We start from the raw sequence: 19,668 nt of genomic DNA, 5'->3' as shown, positions 1-19,668 counted from the left end.
AAACATTGATGTCATCTAAATATATTACAATTGAAATGTTGATTAGTCCTCTAAATGCTATGTTAATAGCACGTTGAAATGTAGCACCAACATTAATCAATCCAAATGGCATATTTTGATATGCATATGCTCCCCACTTTGTTCTAAATGTAGTCTTTAATATATCATTTGTATGAACCATAATTTGATTGTAACCTGAAAATCCATCAAGAAAAGACATCAATTCAGAACCTGCAACTGATTGCAGGATTTGCTCCATAGTAGGTAAAGGAAAATTATATTATTGGCAAGCTTTATTAAAATTTCTAAAATCTATGCAAATCCTAATGTCTTCATTCTTTTTTCTCACAGGAACCATGTTTTACACCCATTTTGAATGTCTAACATGGAAAATGAATTTGGCTTTAAGCATTTTTTGAGTTCAGACTTAATTTGGCTTTCTAAGTTTGGGTGGATCTTCCTAAGCTTCTGTTGGACAGGCTTGTCATTTGAAATCATGAGTATAGTATGCTGCATTATAGAAGTATCATATGTGTTGAGATCTAAATAATCCCAGACAAAGACACTTTTATATTTTCTTAGCAATTTAATAAATGACATCCTTTCATTGGGTGTTAAGCCCAAACCTAGGTTTATGTTCCGAGGCTTGTCAGGTGTACCAACATTAATCAACTCAAATATTAAAGTAGAACTCTGTGTTTTTGAATTGGTAGTCCTTTTAAACCTATCTTTTAAATCATAGAGATCTTCCATCTTGACTAAAGATTTGGGAATTGGATTTACATCCTATTTATTTTGAATCTGTAAGCCATGTTCATTTTCGTCTACAATTTGACCTTCATAAGACCCATATGATGAAATAAAGTCAATTATATCTGTATCATCATTAAACACTATCCAATTTGTTATGTTATCTGGAATGGAAGGCCTAAAAATCAACTCAATCGAAAATCTATCTGGACTAAATTCTTCTGACGGCATCAATTTAGATGCTACATTGGCAAGTAAATCAGCACTTGTGTTTTCTAACCTAGGGATTTTCAAAACATTAAATGTAGTAAAATGATAAGTGAGGTTCTGATCTAATGATTGATAATGTTTCAGATGTCTAGAAATACAATGAATTGTGTTCCTAACTTGCTTAACAATTATTTTAGAGTCCCCATATACTTGCAAATATTTAACGTTTAATCCAATGGCTTTATACAGGCCTTGAATCAATGCTTCATATTCGGCAATATTATTCATGCATTGAAATTCAAGTTTGCAAGCTAACATTGTTTCCTCTCCTTGTGGATTGATTAAAATACAACATGCTCCTGCACCATCGTCTGATTTTGAACCATCAATATATAGAGTCCAGAATAAAGAATGATCTAAAGTTTTATTACTAAAATTAATACATTTAGAAGTGTTTGATTGAGAAAAATTTTCAACCTAAGAAGTAACAGTATTTTCTAGGAAAGGTAAGGATTGGGCATTGAATGAGCCAAGGAATCATTCAACAGGATAATTTCCAATAATATTATTAGTGAAAATCATTGGCTCATTTTCTCCTTCTAATTCAGTGACTGCATGTTTCATGAATTTTTCACAATCAACTATAATTTGATTTGGTTTACCATTATATGGTAACCACATGTGTGACCAATCAATTATGAAATATCCAGGTAGTTTCTCTAACCAATCCCTGCTTAAAATTAGACCATAAAATTCAGGGACGTCTGATACTAAGGCATCAATCACTTGCAGTATCTTTGGGTTGGATGATAATCTAATTGATATTGATAACATTTCTCCAACAACTTCGACTTTTGTTCTGTCTAATTGGACTATATGCACAACAGACTTTTGAGGGGTAACGTTAAGTTTCACACACACAAATCTTGGCATGATATTCGAAGAAGCTCCTGAATCGATGAGACAATTATGAACATTTTTATTAAAAATTTCATAAGTCAAAAGGAAAGGAGGAGTGTGAGACTTATATCTATCACCAATCAACCCAAGATCATCTAGGCTTACCTTGTTTGAAGGTGAGGGAGGTTTTCCCGTACCTTTGTCAGCTTGGGCTATAACCAGTGGTGGCATGGGATCTACAGGAACTGCCTTAAGCTCTCTCAGTAAGATTTTCTGTTGTTGTTTCAATTTGGTCATTTCATATAATGAAATGTTTTCTTTAGTCTTTTTCATGTCTTCAACTATATTGTATTCCATTGTATCTGAAACTATCAACATTTTAGAAGTATCTAGGGGAATAAGATCAGTTTGAATAGTTTCAGATTTTTTATTCACTGTTTTCTCCTTTGTGGGAGGAGATTTATGTTTCTCAACTGGTGCAGTTCAGTCATTAGAAGTTTTTCTCCTTGTAGATATGGGCATAGCTTCTCTTTCTTCTTTAGTGGGAAGAATAAAGTCCCATAACCCATTCAATTCGACTTATTCTTTAGGCTATGTTTCTTCTTCAGTTGCTGAGGAGTCTTCAACATCTTGATCTGATTCAGCACTTGAAATCACATTCATAGGCTGAGATGGCAAAGAAGGACTTCTATTGTATGGGTGATATGGTTTCTTAGGAACTGAAGATTCAACTACTTGTTTCTTTATTTCAATCATATCATTTGACATAGTTTTCAAGACTTTTTGAAGACCTTCACGATCGAATGGATCCTTTGGGGTTTTTTTTTTTTATATTCTTGGCTAAAGGTCACCTTTTTAGATTTCTTATCTTCCATCTCAGATCATTTTTCTAAGGCTAAAATTCTCTTTTCTACAGATAGGGCTTCTTTCATGTTTTCTGAGAGAGTAACCTTATTGGCTCTATCTACAAAAATGGCTATATCAGAAGGCAAAGAAGAAATGTACCACTCTATCTGTACATCAACATCAGGTTTAGAAGTAGCTAGGATTTTGTTTAATAACTTGTTAAATATGGAGTTGAAATCTTTGATTCTTTCACCTGAATTTGTTTTTAGGCTAGAGAGAGCATTGATTAAAGATGCCACAGTTCTATCATCTCCAAATTTTGCAAGAAATAGTTGTTCAAAAGTTACCTAGTCTGTTATAGTTCCCGCTAGAAGAGAAAAGTACCAGGATCCTGTAGATCCTTTAAGAGTACAGAGAAAAAATATCACTACAATATCTTCATGTGCAACCCCAGTCAAATTCATGGCCAACATAAAATTGTTGATCTGTTCTTCAGCTGGAAGACCATCATCTGGATTGTATTTGGGTAACCATTTCTCTGGATGATCTGGGAGAGGATGTGGGTTTGCAAACAACATAGCACCAGGATTATTCCACGGCTGATTAGCCATAACTTGAGTTAGGATTTAAGAAGATATAGAAGAAAATCCAGAAGTAGTGGGTATGGATGTAGAATTTACAACTGGAATAGTACTACTTGTGGTAGCACTAATTGTTTGAGTAGAAGAAATGGAAATATTAGAGGATGTGAATGGAAGTGCAGTGAATGAGGGAGTAAATGAAGGGGAATATGATGTGAGCTCACTCATATCTGACTTAGATCTAGACACAGGAACTTTCTTACGCTGTGAATGTATTGGAAACTCAAAGGGAGGTATTCCAAGTTTATCACTTTTTGATCGCATTAGAATACTAGTTTCTCTGAACAGAGAAGTAATAATTTCTTCAAAAACTTCGGGTTTATCAAGCTTCTCAGTAGAAATAGATATTAGTTCTAATTTATTAACTAAGGACTGAACTTCAAGAGATTTTAGATTATATTACAAAGAAGGTAAGTGTCAAGATACTTCCAGAGATGAGGGGTAAGTTTCTACAACTTCTGACTTCTGAGTGGGTGATTTAGAACGTGATCGAGAAGCTGTAGAATTTTTTGAGGGGGATTGACTCTTATGAAGGCTTCGAGTTTGAGATTTAGATTTATATGCCATTCATAGTCGGGGCCCTCCTTCTAGCACCAAAAATGTTGAGGCCTTAGAAATCTGTGGCAACAACAAAGGGAGATAACCACCCAGTCTGGACCTTAGAGTAGCTCCTTTTCCATTTGGGATATTGGCTCGACTAGATATTATGGGACCAGTTTCCCAGTGTTTCGGGTTTATATGATTTGTAGGATTTTCCTAATGATTTGAAAAAGAATGACTAGAAATTAACACAACTTTATTCTAATATGCAAAAACTTTGAAGTAAATCTATTTTAATCTAACTCGGGGTATTGCTGGTTTTATGCGATATTAAAAGATGTCTATGTAATCTATGATGATATAGATCAATCACAGAGTATATAGAGTTAATGTATTGTAAGATGATTCCTTTGAGAAAATAGTTAATCAAAAGAAATGTGAAAAACATATTGCAATATTCTAATGATCATATATAAAATGAAACATTCTCTATTTTGTTATAGTACAGTAGTGCAACTGATACTTCAAATGGAGATGACAGATTTCATACATAATTCATGAAAGATAAACTTATCACTAATACTAGAACAAGGATTTAGCAAACATGACAATATTACCATATGTGTGTCGTTCTGTTCATTTAACTAGTAACAATAAGCCATAATCAATCTTCTACCAATAAGCATCCCAAAGAACACAATAGTGCATCAACAATGATCAACAAAGAGATATTTGATTGAAAAGACCATGTTCCATGATTCCATCAAGACATATACAAACTTACGATAACGCATTCTTTGTAAATGTTCTTAATAAAATTCTGGACCTTTCTCTTGTTGGAAATAATATTGAGAGGGGGGGTGAATCAGTATTAGCAAGTAAATAATTTTTCATTTCCATAATCAAATTTATATATGCTACTTCAGTTAATGGAACTAGCATGTATACGCAACTATGGTTAAGGCAACTAGTGTATATACTGCAAACTTAAGATTCAATTAATTCATCATATGTTGATCTTTAATCAGTGCATCAGAACCATATAAACAGTAACTAGGTTTAGTAAAACAGAATAGACAATCACACACATGAACACAAGATATAAGGTGGAAACCCAATGTGGGTGAAAACCACCTGCTGCAATTGTCTCTATCTTCTTTTTAATAATAAGAAACTTCATTTTACAATTTTGTACTGGTGCAGACTTATACTAGTACGTAGGCTTCTACTTGCAGAAGGCTACAACCTTCTCTCGTTCTCCAGATTCTCCTGGAAGGGAGCTACAACCCCCTAGCTCTTTTACTAGCCATTATGTTTACTAGTACATAGGTGTCGGCCTACAGAAGGCTACAACCTTCTCTTTTCTTCCAAGGACCACGTTTCATAAATTTTTAAACTAGATCCATCAATAACATCATTCAATCATCAAATATATCTGCATCAACCAATCTCCTTTTCACAACTGAACCAATCAACCACTTTGACAACCCTTCAATTTGATCTTTCAGAATGTTGTAACCAAAATACAGTAATGAGAACCCAAGCCAGAACCCAAAACACTGCAATGACAAACAGAAGTAGCTAAAACATATTTTACAAGGTATATGCTACTTCCCTGTGTCGAACTCGCGTGCATATGCACCTTTCTCAAGGCGAACCTACGTATAGATCTGCAAATCAAACTTAAGATGTATATGTTGTTTTGATATGAATAACTAGTGTGTATATGCACCTTTACTAAAGTGAAGCCACGTACAGATCTGTAAATGATGATTTTAAATATTACTAGAATTCTAGACTTCAGATATACCCATATCATCATATTTACAAACTACATGTGCTAGTTATTTAGAAAAATGATCAAACCACATAAAGATACTTCACTTCAAGCCTTAAGGTCTTGACCCATCATTAGATCTTGTCCTTCATCAAGCGCTAAGGTTCATCCTTGGTTCAAATCCAACTATGCACCATAACCCAATAACTTGTGCACTAGATCTTGCTCATCATTAGATACTCAATACTTGAGTGCCTTGGCCTAATGATCTTCTTCTCCTTATATAGTGTTAGGCTTTTATCAATACCATGGTCCAAAACCACTTAGGACCAATACCTTGGACCAAATACCTGGGATCAATACTTCGGACTAGATACTTTTGACCAATACCATGGATCAAAATACCATGGAACAAATACCACGGACTAAAACTTAGATTTACAACACGTACGCGCCTTTCCTTCTGTGAAACTGTGTGTGTACATTATACGCGCCTTTTGGTATGCTAACCCGTGTGTATATGCTACTTTGTCAGGGTGAACCTGCGTATACTTCTCTTTCCTCATTCTGTGAAGTCTGATCTGTAACTCTGAGTTGTTAACCTGCTGAACTGTGATCTGTCATCTGAGTGAGTTGCCATCAAGGACAATATCTGTGTCAAATCTGAGTCATAATGCCAACAATCTCCCCCTTTGGACTTGATGGCAACCCCAAGTCACTCTCCCCCTTTGTCATCAAGGGCAAAGGGTCATGCTCCCCCTGAGTACATGTTGAATTCTCTGATATGCTGAAGTGTGTTGATTGAGCTTCATGGATGAGTCCATGTCCCCCCTAAATATAAGCAAGGTCTACAAAAACATGTTCTAAAAGAAGAACATGACTCTTTGCATACATCATAAATGACCTTCCTATCACCAATGACTCATACATACATCTATCTCCCAACCAAGTGGGGATATACCAATTGTTTATATATGTCAAAACAAAAACATTACACCATCCATCCCATGCATAGTGGGGTAACAAAATAGGTCATTTCATGACCTTTTCATAAAAATATATACATAACATATATAACAGAGACCAAGACCATGACAATCATCAGCAACTATCATCAGCAGCATTTGTCAATCAGCGTCCAGTCCAGCAACCTTGTTCTCCCCCTGAACCTATTTCACCTGAAACAAAAACAACTGTGTGATTCTGTACCAAGATCTTCTAAGATAATGCCAACAATGCATTATTAGAAGCATATGCTCCCCCTAAACCATATCAAACTCCTTTCTTCCTGAGTCTGGCCACTTCTTTTCCTCAAACCAACATATACATGACTGTATCCACAGAAACCGGCGTATGTACGTTACTACGCTTCATGAAACTCGTGTATAACAACCTTTCTGAAACAGGTAGTGTTATGCTAAAAAATGTCACCATGACCACTTACAGTTAGTATGGCTCAAATCAACAGTCATGCTACCCTCTTAGGCAAGTCTTATGCCTCTGCTATCCATCTCAAACTCAAAGAAGAGAGAAAGTCTTGTCAAAAATATGTTTATCAGTGGAGTCGCCAATTTGTCACACGGAATTTGTCAAGGGTGTGGACACGACTGACCTTCCTAGAAGTCTAAGACGTTCTAATGACAAACAAGACAAAATGGAGTGATCTTTCTCTAAATACACCTTTTACAACATGAAAACTACAAGTGTTTAGGCTTACCTTATTCCAAAACGCTGTTGTTGAAGTCCGTTCTTGACGATCCGGATGAGCTCCTCCTTCAAGCCAATTCCTGCAACCACAAACAATCAAACAATTACCAAGCACTTGCATTTCATATAATAAAACATATATTCAACATGCAGACCAAGGAACACATGAAATAACTCATTAACACAAGCTATTGAGAAAAATAAACCAGTTTGTATTAATAACGAAACAAAGAAACTCTTACAACCTGGCCTTGGTGTTGTGCAAGTTCCTCCCAGGGTCCATCAAGGGTTTTCCTCTACTTTGACAAAGCTCACCCTCTTCCAAGTAGAATCAAGTAAAGACAATCTCTCCTCACAAAGGCTCTAATGGAAGACCTAAATCCTGCAGCATTTACCCAAGACAATCTTCCATTAGAGCCTTTGTGAGGAGAGATTGTCTTTACTTGATTCTACTTGGAAGAGGGTGAGCTTTGTCAAAGTAGAGGAAAACCCTTGATGGACCCTGGGAGGAACTTGCACAACACCAAGGCCAGGTTGTAAGAGTTTCTTTGTTTCGTTATTAATACAAACTGGTTTATTTTTCTCAATAGCTTGTGTTAATGAGTTATTTCATGTGTTCCTTGGTCTGCATGTTGAATATATGTTTTATTATATGAAATGCAAGTGCTTGGTAATTGTTTGATTGTTTGTGGTTGCAGGAATTGGCTTGAAGGAGGAGCTCATCCGGATCGTCAAGAACGGACTTCAACAACAGCGTTTTGGAATAAGGTAAGCCTAAACACTTGTAGTTTTCATGTTGTAAAAGGTGTATTTAGAGAAAGATCACTCCATTTTGTCTTGTTTGTCATTAGAACGTCTTAGACTTCTAGGAAGGTCAGTCGTGTCCGCACCCTTGACAAATTCTGTGTGACAAATTGGCGACTCCAGAGATAAACATATTTTTGACAAGACTTTCTCTCTTCTTTGAGTTTGAGATGGATAGCAGAGGCATAAGACTTGCCTACGAGGATAGTTTTTTCCTGTATCAACCTCGTTAAAAAATGAAATAGGCGGTAGTGAGGATAGTTCCTTTTACTGTGTCAACCTCGTTAAAAAATGAATCAGTGAGTACGAGGAAAGTTCCTTTTACTGTGTCAACCTCGTTAAAAAATGAATCAGTGTGTACGAGGATAGTTTGTTCCTCTCTCAACCTCGTTAAAAAATGAAATTGGATGTCATGAGGACAGTTCTTTTACTGAGTCAACCTCATTAAAAAATGAATCAGCTAGTTTTTAGGATATGTAGGTAGATTGTAGAAAGTAGGGTTTGAGGACAGTTCCTGTTACTGAGTCAACCTCATTAAAAAATGAATCAGGTTTGAGGACAGTTCCTGTTACTGAGTCAACCTTGTTAAAAAATGAATCAGGTTTGAGGATAGTTCCTGTTACTGAGTCAACCTCGTTAAAAAATGAATCAGATATGAGGATAGTTCTTTTCTTGTGTCAACCTCTTTAAAAATGAAACAACTCCCTTTTCAAGTTAAATATTGAAAGTAAACCTTCATTTCATCCAGCCGGTTGAATGCAATGAAGCCTGGGGGGCATGTACCTCATTTCGCATCATTAAACTGGGGGCATGCGAAATTTTTGAGCATAGTTCCTTGTCTTGTGTCAAGCTCGTTAACAAATGAAACAAGGGTAGGTTAAGTAGGTAGATTCTAGATAGTAGTCATGAGCATAGTTCCTTGTCTTGTGTCAAGCTCATTAAAAAAAATGAATCAAGGTTTTTAGAGCATAGTTCCTTGTCTTGTGTCAAGCTCGTTAAAAAAATGAATCAAGGTTTTTAGAGTAAAGTTTTTGTTAGGTAGATTGTAGAGAGTAGTTATGAGCAAAGTTCATTGTCTTGTGTCAAGCTCGTTAAAAAATGAAACAACTCCCACAAGTCTTTCCAAGATCTTGAAAGTAAAGCTTCATTCCATCCACCTCATTGAATGCAATGAAGCTTGGGGGGCATGTACCTTGATTTGCCTTATTATGCTGGGGGCATGTGAACTTATAACAAGCATAGTTTTTCGTTTCAAGCTTGCATAAACATGAAACTGAATCCAAGCATAGTTCTTTTCCTGTGTCAAGCTCGTTAAAAAATGAAACAAATCCTCCTCTAATTGAGTCGAGAGTTTGACTAGACCTCATAGATGTTAGGTTGTACGTTTAGGTTAGTTATTTCAGTTTTTGCATAATTTTCTTACAGTTTTAGGTCGAGTCTTTCAAAAGATCTCATTCTTGAACCTTCATTTCATCCACCTTAGTTGAATGAAATGAAGCTGGGGGGCATGCGCTCTAACAGTTATGCTTAGGGGGCATCAAGCACAGTTTTATCTCTGTTTCAAGCTTGTGTAAAAATGAAACTAATTTGAAGCATAGTTTTTATCTGTTTCAAGCTTTTGTAAAAATGAAACCTATCTCGAGTCAATTTCAGTTATTTTCAAGACTCGTTAAACTCATGAAAATCCCGAGATTATTTTGCTATTTTTCATTCTCGTAAAACAAATGAAAATGCCGAGTTCTTTCCGTCTTTTCCTGCTCGTAAATTAAATTGAAAGTCGGCCATATGAGTACATTTTTATCCCTTTTTCGAACTCATTAAAATTTACGAAAAAGTGAAAACCATGAGTACATTTTTATCCCTTTTTCGAACTCGTTAAAACTTAAGAAAAAGTGAAACCTTGGAGTTCTCTTTTAAGCCCTTTTCAGACTCCTAAAACATGAAAAGATTGCCGAGCGTTTCTTTTACACTCGTTAAAACGGAATTAAAAGACGGTCCCCTTATAGCTCTTTTCTGACTGTAAATACAGGAAAAGATTGCCGGGTTTTTGTCGTTTCAAACTCGATAAGGAAATAAAACGACGTGTCCTTGATCGCTTTTTACTTTTCAGGTCGACGACACTATCATGAAAGTACTCCTTGGTCGCAAGATCAAGCGGTTCCCCCAGGTATTATTTTATACTTTTTCGGGCTTGAGGGACACAAATTTACGAAAAAGTTCAACGTGGAGTCTCCTTTAGTTTTTTCAGACTCTCTAAAATTGAAAAACGCCGAGTTTCTCCTATACTGGGCTCGTTAAACTTTTACAGTAGAGGACCTGTTCAATTACAAACAGGAACGAACCACTCCTTCCTAGGGTTCGAATTTAAACTAGGTTGGACTCGTCCGAAGGATGAGCTTATAATCAAGCATATGTTATCCTCCTCAAGCTTGTTAAAAATAAAGAGGTACTTGCCAGAAATGGTGGGGGAAAAAAGAGAAGAATGAACCTATTTGTCACCTTTTGTCTCAGAAAAAACTTTATTACCGCTCTTGAACACGACACTTTTCATTCACCTGGGTTGGGAAATCTTTTACCTCACAGTTGACCAAACCACTTTGAAAGTCTTTAACCGGGTTCCGGGGATTAACTTTGAGTTATTCGTCACCAAGCCATCTGTCGTGTCGTTATGTGTTCAAGAGGTCTGCAAGAAAAACTTTCATCTGCAAAATACTTGTCATCCATTTGACCATCCCTGAGTCAGTCCTTATAGCAACATTTCTTCAACTTGAACAATGATTTCGTGTTGTGGGCTTGCTTGCAACGGGTCGCTTTCTATCGACATCGACACATTATCTAGAAAGATGACTTAGGAATCGACAGTACCTTGAAGTCTGCATGCATCAATGGCAGGTTTCTCGCCTTTGACGTCAGTTTACATCATTGACTTTCGATCAAAGGATTCCGTGAAGTGTTCGACATCAAAACATCTATTCACATTTCACGGGTTGTGCTTGGTACTTTGAGAACCATTGACATTACTGGTGGTCTCTCTCATGCTTGTTAACAGTTTACATCATCGACTGGTAATCAAGTGGTTTCTAACATGTTCGACATCGAATCATTTAATCACATGGCTAGAATCGTACCAATTCGGGAAGTAGAAGTGAAGACCCTGGATCTAGTTTCTACCATCCAGGCTGCGAGGAGTTTTGTATTCATTATCTATGTAGACTAATCATAAACAGATGGCTGCGTCCATACTGTGTCTACAAAAGTCTATAAAAATGATGTACTGCAAGATCATTCCTGTATCAGAATAGTTAGTCCATTAGTTAAAGTTTTGAATCTGAGTATGGGAATGCCTACCTCAGTGATGATATAATCTTATCCATGTATTTTGTGTTGAAAATTGCAGGTTCCAACCAGGCCATCCACAAGACAATCCTTGAAATGATAAAGCGCTTCACCCTTCCTAGAATTACAAAACCCTACTCTATTCCAGGCTTCGCACTTTAGGGGGCAATCTGTTACACTAAAAAATGTCACCATGACCACTTACAGTTAGTATGGCTCAAATCAACAGTCATGCTACCCTCTTAGGCAAGTCTTATGCCTCTGCTATCCATCTCAAACTCAAAGAAGAGTGAAAGTCTTGTCAAAAATATGTTTATCTCTGGGGTCGCAGGTTCTCTCTAGCCTTACCTGCGGGGACGCTGACCATGTTCACAAAATCTGCGTCCATGGACGCTCTGTATGTTAAGGGACAGGTGCGTCCCTCTGTAAAAGGCAAAATGCGCGAGTTTTATCTTGAAAAAGTTACTTGTGGTTACTTCTAGAACATTCTAGAGGTCGGTTTGATGATTTGGATGCGCCTCCAGTTGGTTCATGTATCTCTATTAAGGGGGAACTTATCCCATCAATAAGGGAGCTATCCCACCCAAAGAGGGGGATTATCCCATTGATGGTGGACCTGAATAACCTCTTTACAGCACTATTAATAAAGGCATTGAGCCAGAGGGAGAAGAGGTTGGAGCTATACATTTTCTTTGGGTAAATGCTGCAGGATTTAGGTCTTCCATTAGAGCCTTTGTGAGGAGAGATTGTCTTTACTTGATTCTACTTGGAAGAGGGTGAGCTTTGTCAAAGTAGAGGAAAACCCTTGATGGACCCTGGGAGGAACTTGCACAACACCAAGGCCAGGTTGTAAGAGTTTCTTTGTTTCGTTATTAATACAAACTGGTTTATTTTTCTCAATAGCTTGTGTTAATGAGTTATTTCATGTGTTCCTTGGTCTGCATGTTGAATATATGTTTTATTATATGAAATGCAAGTGCTTGGTAATTGTTTGATTGTTTGTGGTTGCAGGAATTGGCTTGAAGGAGGAGCTCATCCGGATCGTCAAGAACGGACTTCAACAACAGCGTTTTGGAATAAGGTAAGCCTAAACACTTGTAGTTTTCATGTTGTAAAAGGTGTATTTAGAGAAAGATCACTCCATTTTGTCTTGTTTGTCATTAGAACGTCTTAGACTTCTAGGAAGGTCAGTCGTGTCCGCACCCTTGACAAATTCCGTGTGACAGGTAGGTTTTAATAGTAGGATGATGCATCAAATACTCCCAAATTTTGTCTGAGATATTCAAAAGTCTCTCTGGGCAGTGGTTTGGTGAATATATCAGCAACCTGTTCTTTGGAGGGAACATATTCCAATTTGACCTTTTGTTCAAGCACTTGTTCACGTAGAAAGTGATATTTGATGGGTATGTGCTTGGTCTTGGAATCCATGAATAGATTCTTTGAAATGCTGATGGCACTTGTATTATCACATAGAATGGAGATGGGTGGAGTACATGTGATCTGAATGTCTTGCAATGTTTGCATCATCCAAAGGAGTTGTGTGCAGCAAGATGCAGCAACCACATATTCTACTTTAGTTGTAGATAATGCAATTGAACTTTGTTTCTTACTGAACCACACTAATCTGGAACCCATATAGAATGCACCACCACTAGTGCTTTTTCTATCATCAACACTTCCTGCCCAATCTGCATCTATATATGCATGAAGTGTAAGATCTGCATCTCTAGGATATCATAAACCAAAATTTTGTGTCCCTTGAAGATATTTGAAAATCCTTTTTACTGCCTGAAGGTGTGATTCCTTTGGATTTTCTTGGAATCTTCCAACTATTCCTACTGCATGCATGATGTCTGGTCGAGTACCTGTTAGATAAAACAGACTGCCAACCATGGATCTGTAAGTTGGTTGATGTACTACTATTGATTCATCATTTGAGTTGAGACTGCATCCTGTTACCATTGGGGTACATACCGATTTAGAATCTTCCATGCCGTATTTTTTCAAGATCTGTTTGAGATATTTGGTTTGTGACAGAAAAATACCATCTTTATTTTGTTGAACTTATAGACCAAGAAAATATGTAAGCTCACCAAGCAGGGACATTTCAAATTCTTGCTACATTACCGAAGCAAAATTCTGACTCATAGCTTCTTCATTACTTCCAAAAATGATATCATCAACATATGCAACAAGTATTAGCAATTTATTATTGTCAATCTTTGTATATAGATTGCTATAAGTTGATCCCTTTGAAAAACCTTGTTGATGGAGATATTTGTCAAGACGATAATACCAGGCCCTTGGAGCTTGTTTTAGACCATAGAGAGCCTTTCTGAGTTTGGATACAAGTTTTTCATCATTTCCAAGAATGAATTTGTCTGGTTGTTCAATATAGACTTCTTTTCTAAGTCTCCATTATGAAAGGTATATTTTACATCCATTTGATATACCTTGAATTTCTGGAAACTAGAAAGATCAATGAACATTCTTATGGCTTCAAGTATAGCAACAGGTGCAAAAGTTTCTTCAAAATCTATACCTTCTTGTTGAGCATATCCTTTACAAACAAGTTTGGCTTTGTTTCTAATAACCTCTCCATTTTCATTTAGCTTGTTTTTGAATATCCATTTAGTTCCTATGATATTCTTATCATGAGGTCTAGGAACTAATTCCCAAGTATTATTCTTTTCAATTTGATCAAGTTATTCATTCATGGCCTTTATCCAACATTCGTCATTGCATGCTTCATTTACATTTTGAGGTTCAGTGGAGGATAGCAATGCTAGATATCTTGAAGCTTTTGTAATAGCTCTTCTTGTCTCCACACCTGCCTCTTTTTGTCCCAAATTTTGCGTCTCTGGATGGTTTTTCTGAATATACCTGGATGGATTTTTTTCTTCTACTGTTCTTCTGGTGCTTCATTGCTTTCTTCTTCAGAATTAGTGGGATTTGATGTCGAAGGATAATCCTCATCTTCTTCATAATCTTCATTTTTTATTTGTTTTGGATTTTTTCATGCTTCATCAACCACAACATCAATACTTTCAATAATTTTCCTAAGTCTTTTGTTATAGCATTTATATCCTTTACTTCGGGAAGAGTAACCAAGGAGAATACCTTCATTTGCTCTGGGTTCAAACTTACCAAGTTTTTCATCAGTCCTTTTGATGTAACATTTGCTTCCAAAAAGTTTGAAGTATTTTACAGTAGGAGGCTTACCATACTAGAGTTCATGAGGAGTTTGAGTGTTGTTTTCCCAAACATTTCTTGGTTGAGAATAGTGACAGCAGCGAATGCAGCTTCACCCCAGAAGGTTGCAGGAGTTCTAGACTCATCTAGCATAGCACGAGCCATTTGTTGAACAATTCTGTTCATTCTTTCTACCACTCCATTTTTCTGAGGAGTCCTTGCGATGGAGACTTGCCTTTTTATTCCATGTTCTTCACAAAATTCAAAGAATTCATCTGAAGTAAATTCCCCTCCTCGATCAGAACTGAGGCATTTGATTTTGCGAATTGATTCATTTTCAACCAAAGCTTTTAAGGCTTTGAACTTTTCGAATGCTTCATCTTTATGCCTTAGAAGTTCTATCCAACACATTCTAGAAAAATCATCAATGAACAATATAAAGTATTCTTCTCCACGAGGTGAATTTTTCCTTGAAGGTCCACATAAATCAGTATGAACAAGTTCAAGAGGCTTACTAGCTGATCCTTCCCTTTCAGGGAATGTTATAGAGATTTTTGTGCCTTATAGCTCTAAGCATGAAATGCCCATAAACCAAGGGATCCTAAGTCCCTAAAAGTGTTGTTCCGGCCCCTAAAGGAACAAGGTCAACAAATTACAGCTTCTCCCGGAAGTTATCCACCAGAAACTGCTCAGAATCAGTCAAATCAGGATCATTTCAGCTGCTCCACTAGCTAGCTGCGTTGCATAGCACCCAAGTACACTAGCTAGGTGCGTTGCAATGCACCCAAATGCACTACCAGGGTGCGCTGAGCAGGAAATGACAAATGGCAGTGTCATTCCGCGAGGTGGACAGACAATGGAAGCTTCCAGAATCTTCCCCAATGACACTTGCCTCACTGAGTTTGACCAAGGATGAGTAAGAGGCTCTCAGTCTCCAAGTGGAAGAAAGAACTGACAGAGAGAAGCCACAAGTCAAATCATAAGCTGACTCATCTTCTTTGCATACATCTATATATGGATCCCTCATCCCAGAGATCCAGAGGCTGGAATTTTGTACATTGCAGAGAATTGCTGTTGGTTTTGAGATAGAGATCAGAGTATTGGGTGATTTATGCTTTGTTGGAGGTGAAGAGGGGATTCCCTTGCTGGGGGGTTGATGCTGGATCAGGAATCATCGGTTGTAACTCCTCCTGGACCTTCTTGTTATATCAATAAAACTATTTGAGTTTCTCCTACATGCTTGTGTATCAATGATGTTTGTTATATTTGCATGTTTAGCTTAAATCTGATCCTAAGCTATTTATGAATATAAATCCATGTCTTTGTGTAGTTTTCTCCTTCTGTGATCTTGCAGGAACTTGGTGAAGCTGGGCAAGCAAGGGAGCAGGTAGCTGGAAGTTGTCAAAGAGAAGAGAGATTGGAGCAAAAGGACTAGCGCAAGACACAGGTTGGTTCATCCTATTCCTCTTCGTTTATAGTTCATAAAGAAGAATACGAAAGTAGTTTTCCTTGTTTGTTTCTAAGGTACTGTCACACCTTAGTGGGATAGGGGCATTCTGAGTAGACACTTTTCCCGTTAACAAAATGGCGACTCCGCTGGGGATCTTGTCTAGTTAGTTTGTTTGTGTTTCTCTTCTTGTTTGTTTCATAAACACAGAAGTAGCAATCGAACTGCATTTGCCATTATCAAATGCAAAGTAGACATCTGCTACTTCAATCCATTCACTGGATTTGTTTATGATTTGAACAGCTGATTCACAAATGATCTGATTACCCTTTGTGATAGCTCTTAGACCTCCTTTAAATCCACCCTCTGATTGTGCATTACTGATTGCTTTTACTCGGCCAAAAACCATAGATTAAACTGCAAACCGTGACCCAGAACCCAGATAGAATTCTCGTTTCTGCCCCAGCGCAGGCTCTGTGAAGAGATTCTGCATTTCAACGCAGTTCCCGAGAGGGCTACCTGCGCTGCAATCCAGTTTCCCTGTGTAACAGGTGCGCTGATCAGCCTAGCCCTGTGCCGTTGAGGTTCTTTGCTTCATTTTTTCAGTTTTGTCTCTGATTTTTGCAGCCTGTGATCAGTGTGTGTCTGTTTAAAAACCCCTTTTCTTTGCCTTAATTCCGCCTCCTTTGTACAAAAAGACTATAGATGTTCTTTGTGTGTTTGTTACATCATTTACAGTTTTCCATTGAAAGAGTAGAATAGTCATACTGTCATCCTTTGATTTAGATCTGTCGTAAGTGTCGATTTTGATCTTAGGAGAAAGTTTATTTGCTGTTGACAGTCGATTATACTTTTACTTTTGCCTTTGGTTTGAATTTGTGACTTTCTAGTGTTGAAACGAGTATTTATTTCAAAATCACAAAGTGTCGTAATCTTCTCTACCTTTTGATTTCGAAAAGAAGCTTGTTTGTGTTTGTCACTTGAAAGCAAATTCATATTTGTACATCAACTTTCTTTTTAGGCATCAATATTAAGAAAGTGAAAACAAATACATGCACATGTGCATTTGCATATTGATAGTCTGCTTGGCTTGATTTAGGAAAAGTGCATTTACAGTGTGCTCTTTGCTCTTTGAGAAAAGATTGTGTCTTTCTTTTCCCCTTGTAGCTAGGATTTTCATTGTTGAAAAGAGATAAAAGTTTGCTTATCATCTTTAGATTGCATTTTAGGAATTACATCTACATCTCGTGGTGATCCCAAAAGGAAAACTTCTAAGAAAGATCAACTTAAAATAAATTGAATGAATCTAACAACGCTTTGGAACTTAACGCACAACATTTAGAGGTCTAGGCTAGAGACGTATTCCGGCGTCGTAAAGCCTGGTAACTGTTGTCCTCACTGATGGTTGGGTGATTCCTCCACTTTGAGACGATAAGTGCCAATACGGACTTGTGCTCCCACGTACCGTCGAGTATATATTGGGAGACCCCTATAGGCTTAAAACCTTTTATCCATAGGAAGCCGTGTCGGCCGCCCTACTGATCGCAATGCACCGAACATAGCATTCGGGAAGATTGACTGCCATACCGTAAAAAGTATTCTACAGTTTTGCGATTGGTTTGGTACTCCCTCTACCTAGATCTCCAGAGCAGTCCCTTTCGTTCCTTTTCAGACTCCTTAACAGAAAAGGTCCATCTGAGCACTTGTCACTTCAGGCTCATTAAAAATCGAAGGAGACTAGAGTCATCTTTTGTTTTTTCTCGACTCTTAAAAATTGAAAAAACAAGTTGTGTCAAAAGCGTCTAAAAATTTATTTTAAACGGAATATTCATACCCTTTTCCTACGTTGATCTTAGGTTGAGAAAATGGAGTCTACCAACCAAGGAATTCCCCTTGGTGGAAATCCTAGTCCCTTCTCCTCTTGGGGAGATGTTGGTGCACCCCATATGGCCACATTGTCACTTCCAGGACTGACAATTGGCTTGCCAGTCTGGCTCTTCTCAACCAATGTCGTTCAGAACACCACCATTCCTGAACAATCGAATCAGCAATTAGACGATTCCAGAGTTGCCCACCAACCTTCTACTTCCTCTAATTCTTCCTCTCCCCCTTCCTCTTCGCTTGATGGGGCTGGCAAAGCCAAAAGTCAAGTTCCTAAGGAAAAGAAGGAGAAGAAGAAGAAAGCGAAGAAGAAGAAGGAGCCAAAGGTGAATGGGGGAAAACGAGTGTCATCTAACGAAAATCCACACACTGCACCGACCAAGCCTAAATCGCCATGTGTCATTTGCAAAGGAGACCACTTTCACAGAGATTGTCCTTGCATCCCTCGGATACTAAGGGACTGGTCTCCTCGTTTGCACAATCCGGTGTCATCAACCTCTGATGATCATGTTGAAAGCACACCGTCAACTAGCGAAAGTGAAGCCCCAGGACAAAAAGGGAAAGCTAGATTTCCCTGTAAACTGTGCGAAGGCAGTCATGCCGTCCATCATTGTCCCTTCTTAGACGAAGCAAAAAGAGTTTTGGATGATCGTCCGGTTTCACCGTTACGACTTCCTCCTGGATATAAAAAACTCTTGCTGAGTCCGTCGCTAGTTGAGAATCTAGTTGGCCCGCTCAAGTGGTCGGCTGAAGCGTCTATCATCGAAGATAAACCATCTGAATCCATACCAGACGAAAGTCAAAAGGTCGAGACGGCAGTTGACCCGGTCTTGCCTTCAGAGGTTTTATCTTCGAATGATACAGTCACTGAAGAGAACAAGGATGACATCGTCCAAATTCTCTTCATCAACACAGACTCCGACGAACATGGGGGCAATCTACCCATTCCATTACCATAGGAGGGAAGTTCGTCAGAGCCATACCCGACCGTCTACTTGGTCCCACCTCCAAGCAACCTAGTTGTCTCCTTCGACTGGAATCAACTAGGCAGACCCCGTTTACCAGCAAGTGTACCATTCCGAATTATCATTCAAATATATAGAATGGTCATGGTTGGTACCATCATAGATGAGGGGACTTCTGTGAGTATCCTTTCCTCTATTGCTTGGAAAGCGCTTGGTTCGCCATCGCTTTCGCCTGAGATGAGAAATCTGACAGGCTTTGATAAAGGAATCAGTCGACCTTTAGGGATCCTTCCCGATCTGCCCATAACATTGAGAAGGAAGACAGTTCAAATGAACGTAATGGTTGTTCAAGGACCCTTGGATTATAACCTACTCCTTGGACGAGACTATATTTATTGCATGGGAGCCATCGTCTCCTCACTCTTTAGAGTAATGTGTTTTCCGCACGAAGGAAGAATGGTCAAGCTCGTGGACCAGCTTTCATTTCCCGGATCACGCATAGCAAATAGTCATATACCATCCCTAAATGGTCTCTTCACGCAAGAAATGTCTCAATCCCCGGTCCGTCCTCCCGATGAGCGCGAGTAATTCGGAGGGATATGACTGAAACCCAGGGGGCATGCGTCCTGGTCTGCTTCGGCAAAAAAACTTCGGATATAGGGTAGGTTTCCG

This window comes from Pinus tabuliformis, chromosome 7 (assembly GCF_031772625.1).
Source record: "Pinus tabuliformis cultivar Carrire ecotype Pingquan chromosome 7, CPIR1, whole genome shotgun sequence".
NCBI classification, from domain to species: Eukaryota; Viridiplantae; Streptophyta; class Pinopsida; order Pinales; family Pinaceae; genus Pinus; species Pinus tabuliformis.
This window is presented reverse-complemented; position numbering follows the sequence as displayed.